A 6,954-nucleotide genomic window follows, 5' to 3' on the forward strand; every position below is an offset into this window, starting at 1 on the left:
CCTCAGGAAATTCTTCCGGCGCTAAGCCAGGCATCCGAGGGTTAGGCCTCAGGAAACTCTTCCGGCGCTGAGCCAGGCATCCGAGGGTTAGGCCTCAGGAAACTCTTCCGGCGCTAAGCCAGGCATCCGAGGGTTAGGCCTCAGGAAATTCTTCCGGCGCTAAGCCAGGCATCCGAGGGTTAGGCCTCAGGAAACTCTTCCGGCGCTGAGCCAGGCATCCGAGGGTTAGGCCTCAGGAAACTCTTCCGGCGCTAGGCCAGGCATCCGAGGGTTAGGCCTCAGGAAACTCTTCCGCTCGCTGGTCGGCCAAGGCTGGCGCAAGCCGAAGCGACCGGTCGGGGCTTCCGGCTAGTCTGCTCCCGGGATGATCATCGGGTTAGCCAGGCATCTGAGGGTTGTCAGGCCTCGGGAGATTCCACTCGTTGGTCGGCCTAGGCTGGCGCGAGCCGAGGCGACCGGTCGGGGCTTCCGGCTAGTCTGCTCCCGGGATGATCATCGGGTTAGCCAGGCATCTGAGGGTTGTCAAGCCTCAGGGAAATTCCGCTCGTTGGTCGGCCAAGGCTGGCGCAAGCCGAGGCGACCGGTCGGGGCTTCCGGCTAGTCTGCTCCCGGGATGATCATCGGGTTAGCCAGGCATCCGAGGGCCGAGCCTCGGGAGATTCCACTCGTTGGTCGGCCTAGGCTGGCGCAAGCCGAGGCGACCGGTCGGGGCTTCCGGCTAGTCTGCTCCCGGGATGATCATCGGGTTAGCCAGGCATCCGAGGGCCGAGCCTCGGGAGATTCCACTCGTTGGTCGGCCTAGGCTGGCGCAAGCCGAGGCGACCGGTCGGGGCTTCCGGCTAGTCTGCTCCCGGGATGATCATCGGGTTAGCCAGGCATCTGAGGGTTGTCAAGCCTCAGGGAAATTCCGCTCGTTGGTCGGCCAAGGCTGGCGCAAGCCGAGGCGACCGGTCGGGGCTTCCGGCTAGTCTGCTCCCGGGATGATCATCGGGTTAGCCAGGCATCTGAGGGTTGTCAAGCCTCAGGGAAATTCCGCTCGTTGGTCGGCCAAGGCTGGCGCAAGCCGAGGCGACCGGTCGGGGCTTCCGGCTAGTCTGCTCCCGGGATGATCATCGGGTTAGCCAGGCATCTGAGGGTTGTCAAGCCTCAGGGAAATTCCGCTCGTTGGTCGGCCAAGGCTGGCGCAAGCCGAGGCGACCGGTCGGGGCTTCCGGCTAGTCTGCTCCCGGGATGATCATCGGGTTAGCCAGGCATCCGAGGGCCGAGCCTCGGGAGATTCCACTCGTTGGTCGGCCTAGGCTGGCGCAAGCCGAGGCGATCGGTCGGGGCTTCCGGCTAGTCTGCTCCCGGGATGATCATCGGGTTAGCCAGGCATCCGAGGGCCGAGCCTCGGGAGATTCCACTCGTTGGTCGGCCTAGGCTGGCGCAAGCCGAGGCGACCGGTCGGGGCTTCCGGCTAGTCTGCTCCCGGGATGATCATCGGGTTAGCCAGGCATCTGAGGGTTGTCAAGCCTCAGGGAAATTCCGCTCGTTGGTCGGCCAAGGCTGGCGCAAGCCGAGGCGACCGGTCGGGGCTTCCGGCTAGTCTGCTCCCGGGATGATCATCGGGTTAGCCAGGCATCTGAGGGTTGTCAAGCCTCAGGGAAATTCCGCTCGTTGGTCGGCCAAGGCTGGCGCAAGCCGAGGCGACCGGTCGGGGCTTCCGGCTAGTCTGCTCCCGGGATGATCATCGGGTTAGCCAGGCATCTGAGGGTTGTCAAGCCTCAGGAAAATTCCGCTCGTTGGTCGGCCAAGGCTGGCGCAAGCCGAGGCGACCGGTCGGGGCTTCCGGCTAGTCTGCTCCCGGGATGATCATCGGGTTAGCCAGGCATCCGAGGGCTGAGCCTCGGGACATTCCACTCGTTGGTCGGCCTAGGCTGGCGCAAGCCGAGGCGACCGGTCGGGGCTTCCGGCTAGTCTGCTCCCGGGATGATCATCGGGTTAGCCAGGCATCCGAGGGCCGAGCCTCGGGACATTCCACTCGTTGGTCGGCCACTTGTCGCTCGCCGCCCATCGGGGTTTCTCTGTGCCCAGCCGCGACCGTGTTTCTCCTCTCCTCCAAGCGTTGCCTGGGGGGAACACGAGAAGGGTATTAAACGCTAATTAATGCGTTACCTGGGAAATCGGATCGCCAGCTGCTGCTGGTGAGGAGTGTTAGTTGAGCGGCCGCGATACGCGGGTTCTTCGAGGAGGATGCGGCCTGGGCGCAAGCGGAGACACGTGGACCTAGGGGTATACGTCACCCGGATCGTCCTTTTTAAATTGTCTTTCTGGCCTTGTTGTTCTACTGGTAATACATCCGCAGGTTAGCGGAATTCCAGCCCCTTGGAATTCCTCGGCCATCTAGGGCTTCCAACTGGTAGGAGCCAGGTCGGTTTACCCAACGAACTTTATACGGGCCTTCCCAATTTGGCGCTAGCTTCCCACCTTCCGTAGGTTGAGATGCCTTAGCTCGCCTCAGCACCAGATCTCCAATTCTGAAAAGCTTCGGTCGGACTTTGGAATTGTAATATCGGGCCACCCTCTGCTGATACATTGCCATCCGTACCTGAGCCATTTCCCTTGCCTCTTCCAAGAGATCCAAGTTCCCTCGGAGTTGCTCTGAATTGGCCTCGGGTCGGTGCGCGGCCACCCGAGGCGAGGGGAGTCCGAGCTCCACGGGGGCAACGGCTTCCGTGCCATAGGTTAGGCTGAAAGGCGTCTCTCCAGTAGGAGTCCGTTGTGTGGTCCGATACGCCCAAAGGACATTCTCGAGTTCCTCGACCCAAGCTTGCCCCGTCCGGCCGATCCGCGCTTTGATACCTTGGAGGATTGTCCGATTTGTGACCTCGGCCTCGCCGTTGGTTTGGGGATGCGACACGGATGTGAACCGATGCTCGATCCCGAATTCCTCGCAGAAGTCCCGGAAGTGCTTGTTATCAAACTGTCGACCGTTATCCGAGATGAGGACCCGAGGTACTCCAAATCGGACAATGATGTTCTTCTTCACGAACTTCCGGACTTGTGCCTCCGTGATGGTGGCCAGTGGCTCTGCCTCCACCCACTTGGTGAAGTAGTCGATGGCGACAATCAAAAATTTCCGCTGGGCCGAAGCGACGGGGAATGGTCCGAGGATATCCATTTCCCACTGTGCGAAGGGCCAGGGCGCGGTGATTGGCGCCAAGGGGACAGAGGGGACTCTCTGGACGTTGGCGTGGCGCTGGCAGGCGTCGCATTTCCGCACGTGGTCCTTCGAGTCCTCCAACAAGGTCGGCTAATAGTAGCCTTGCCTCATGATCTTATGCGCCAAGGACCTAGCCCCCAAGTGCGATCCGCAGATGCCTTCGTGGACTTCGCCGAGGGCGTAGGCCGCTTCCGCGGGGCGGAGGCACCTTAAGAGGGGGGCGGTAAACGAGGTCCGATACAGCCTCCCTTCATAAAGTACGTAGTGGGCGGACTTCTTTACAAGCCGCCGGGCCTGATCTTCGTCTTCAGGGAGGATTCCTTCGGCGAGGTAGGCGACGAGCGGGTCCATCCAAGACGGCTCCGGATCAATTGCCATCACCGCTCCAGCCCCGTCAATGCTCGGGGCATCCAGGGTCTCCAGGTAGATTGCCCTCGACAAGTTGTGCGCGTCTGCGTCCACTAGGCGGGACAACCTGTCGGCCCTGGCATTTTCGCTCCTCGGGACCTGCTGAATGTCAACACTGCCGAGGTCGGGAATGAGTGTTTGCACCTTCCGGACGTAGCTCTGCATGGTCGGGCTCCGCGCCTCGAACTCCCCTCGAACCTGCCCGACCACCAGCTGGGAGTCGGTGAAGACTTTCAGACGCCGGATGCCGAGCTCCTTGGCGAGTTTGAGTCCCGCGACTAGGGCCTCGTACTCCGCCTCATTGTTGGTCACTGGAAATCCGAACCTCAAGGCATACTCGGCTATCACTCCATCGGGATTGGTGAGGACCAGCCCAGCCCCTCCACCTTCAGGGTTCGACGACCCGTCAATGTGGAGCGTCCAGATCAGGAGATCGAGGCTGGGTGTCTCCGGCGGCTTAGGTTCCGCCTCCTGCACAGTGCACTCAGCGAGAAAGTCCGCGAGCACCTGGGCCTTGATGGCTGGTCGGGGCTGGTAGCGGATGTCGAACTCACCAAGTTCTACTGCCCACTTCACCAGCCGTCCCGCATTCTCTGGATTGCTGAGAATCTGCCGCAGTGGTTGATCGGTCAAAAGGGTGACAGAATGAGCCTGGAAATAGGGGCGAAGCCTCCTGGTCGCAGTCAGCAGCGCGAAGGCGATCTTCTCAGCCTTCGTGTACCGCGTCTCGGCATCCCGGAGGACTCGGCTGATGTAGTATACAGGCTTCTGAAGTCTTGCCTCTTCCCGAACCAGTACTGCGCTGACTGCGGTTGGGGAGACCGCCAGGTAAAGGTAGAGCATCTCCCCCTCTTGCGGCTTGGACAGCAGGGGAGGAGACGCCATGTACTCCTTGAGCTGGTCGAACGCCGCATGACATTCGGCCGTCCAGAGGAAGTCTTTTGGGCGCTTCAACACCTTGAAGAATGGTTGGCAGCGTTCGGCCGACTTTGCCACAAATCGTCCGAGCGCGGCGACCCTTCCAGCGAGCTCCTGAACCTCCTTCACTTTGGTCGGAGGGGACATATCTTGGATGGCTTTGATCTTGTCCGGGTTGGCCTCGATCCCGCGCTGGTTGACAATGAAACCGAGGAACCTCCCGGCCGAAGCACCAAAAGCGCACTTCGCTGGGTTTAGCTTCATGCGAAACTTTCGCAAGGTGGTGAAAGTCTCCTCCAGATCTGCAATGTGCTGGTCTGCATGGCGGCTTTTTACCAGCATATCGTCCACGTACACCTCCATATTCCGGCCGATCTGCTCCTTGAAGATTTTATTGACGAGGCGCTGGTAAGTGGCGCCAGCGTTCTTCAGACCGAAGGGCATTACCTTGTAACAGTACAGCCCCCGGTCTGTTATGAAGGCAGTTTTCTCCTCATCCTGTGGAGCCATCATTATTTGGTTGTAGCCGGAGAAGGCGTCCATAAAAGACAGTAGCTGATATCCGGAAGTCGCGTCGACCAGTTGGTCTATCCGTGGAAGCGGAAAGCTATCCTTGGGGCACGCCTTGTTCAGGTCGGTGTAGTCGACGCACATCCTCCACTTCCCGCTCGCCTTCCGGACAAGTACGACGTTTGCCAGCCACTCGGGGTAGCTCACCTCTCTTATGAAACCTGCCTCCAAGAGTTTGTCTACCTCCTGGTCGACCACCCGGATCCGATCCGGGGCACAGTGTCTCTTCTTTTGCTTTACTGGTCGGTGGGTCGGGTCGACGTTGAGGGCGTGAGAAACGACCTCCGGATCGATCCCAGGTACATCGGCCGCCGACCAGGCAAACACATCTGCATTGGCTCGGAGGAATTCCACTAACCGGAGCCGAGCTTCCAAGTCGAGGTTGGCACCGACCCGGACCGTGCGGTCCGGGCGGCCTTCTTCGAGGGGAACTTCGATTACGCCCTCGGCCGGCTCCCCGTGCCGCAAGGCCACTTCGTCTCTGGCGTCAAGTGACTCGACGCTTAGGGCCTCCATGGGCTTCTTCCCTTTGAGAGTTGCTAGGAAACACTGCCGTGCGGTCGGCTGGTCACCTCGGACCTCTCCAATCCCGGCCGCTGTGGGGAACCGCATGAGCAAATGGTAGGTAGAAACCACCGCGCGAAGGGCGTTCAGTCCGGGTCGTCCGAGGATAGCGTTGTAGGCCGAGGGGACACGGACGACCAAGAACCCGAGCCGCATCGTGGCTTCTGCGGGTGCAATGCCCGCAGTCACAGGCAGCTCGATGACACCTTCGGCCGAGATAGCGTCTCCAGTGAATCCTATGAGGGGGGTGGATGTTTTGTGCAACAATTGTCGGGAAAAGCCCATCTTTTGGAAGGCCTCGTAATACAAAATATCAGCTGAGCTTCCACTATCCACAAGAACACGCCTTACATCATAGTCCGCCATAGTGAGAGAGATCACCATGGCATCATCGTGGGGAGTCTGAACCCCCTTTACATCTTCATCACAAAAAGTGATTACATTTCCGACCCGCTGCCTCTTCGCGACGGCCACTCCTGATACTTCCGCCGAGCCCCCTGCGTTCCTCACGGGCCGAGAGCAGCCCCCAGTGATGGTGTGGATCACTCCCGCAACGGGTCGATTCTGCTCCCGAGGCTCCTGAGGGGCCGGGTCGGCTGGACGCGGGTCTGCGGGGGGACGTCGGTCGTTTACATATCGACCGAGACGCCCTCGGCGAATGAGAGCCTCGATCTCGTCCCGAAGCTGGAAGCAGTCTTCGGTATCGTGGCCGTGGTCTCGGTGGTACTCACAGTACGCCCGAGAAGGCTTCCTCCCAGGGATCTTCTTCATCTGCCTCGGGACCGGGAGGTCCTCCCGCCCCTTGACCTCCATGAGGATCTGGGCCCGGGGGGCCAGGAGTGGGGTGTACCGGTTGAAGCGTCGGTGCGGAGAACGAGGGCGTGTGGCGCCGTGGTTTCTTGCTGGTGACGGGCTTCTGCGCCGGCGTTGAGGCGTCGGGCTCCTCCTCTGGGGTGCCTCTTTTCGCCTTTTCTTCCCGGGCTTTAGAGGGGCCTCGGCGGCCTCCCTGTTCCGGTGGGAGGCTGCCTCCTCGGCGTCTGCATACTGGTTTGCCCGAGACAACAGCTCCGGGAAGCTCCGCGGCAGGCGTTTGTCCAGGGAGAAGGTGAGTCTGCCCTTCCGGAAGCCTCGCTTCAGGGCTGAGAGAGCCACCTCCTGGCTCAAATTCCGGACCTCCAGTGTTGCCTTGTTGAAGCGGGTGAGATAATCCCGCAGGCTCTCTCCCTCGTTCTGCCGGACATCGAAGAGGGAGTCGGAGACCAGTCTTCGCCGGCTACTGACGGCGAAATGGC

Source organism: Phoenix dactylifera, chromosome 11 (assembly GCF_009389715.1).
Source record: "Phoenix dactylifera cultivar Barhee BC4 chromosome 11, palm_55x_up_171113_PBpolish2nd_filt_p, whole genome shotgun sequence".
Classification (NCBI taxonomy): domain Eukaryota; kingdom Viridiplantae; phylum Streptophyta; class Magnoliopsida; order Arecales; family Arecaceae; genus Phoenix; species Phoenix dactylifera.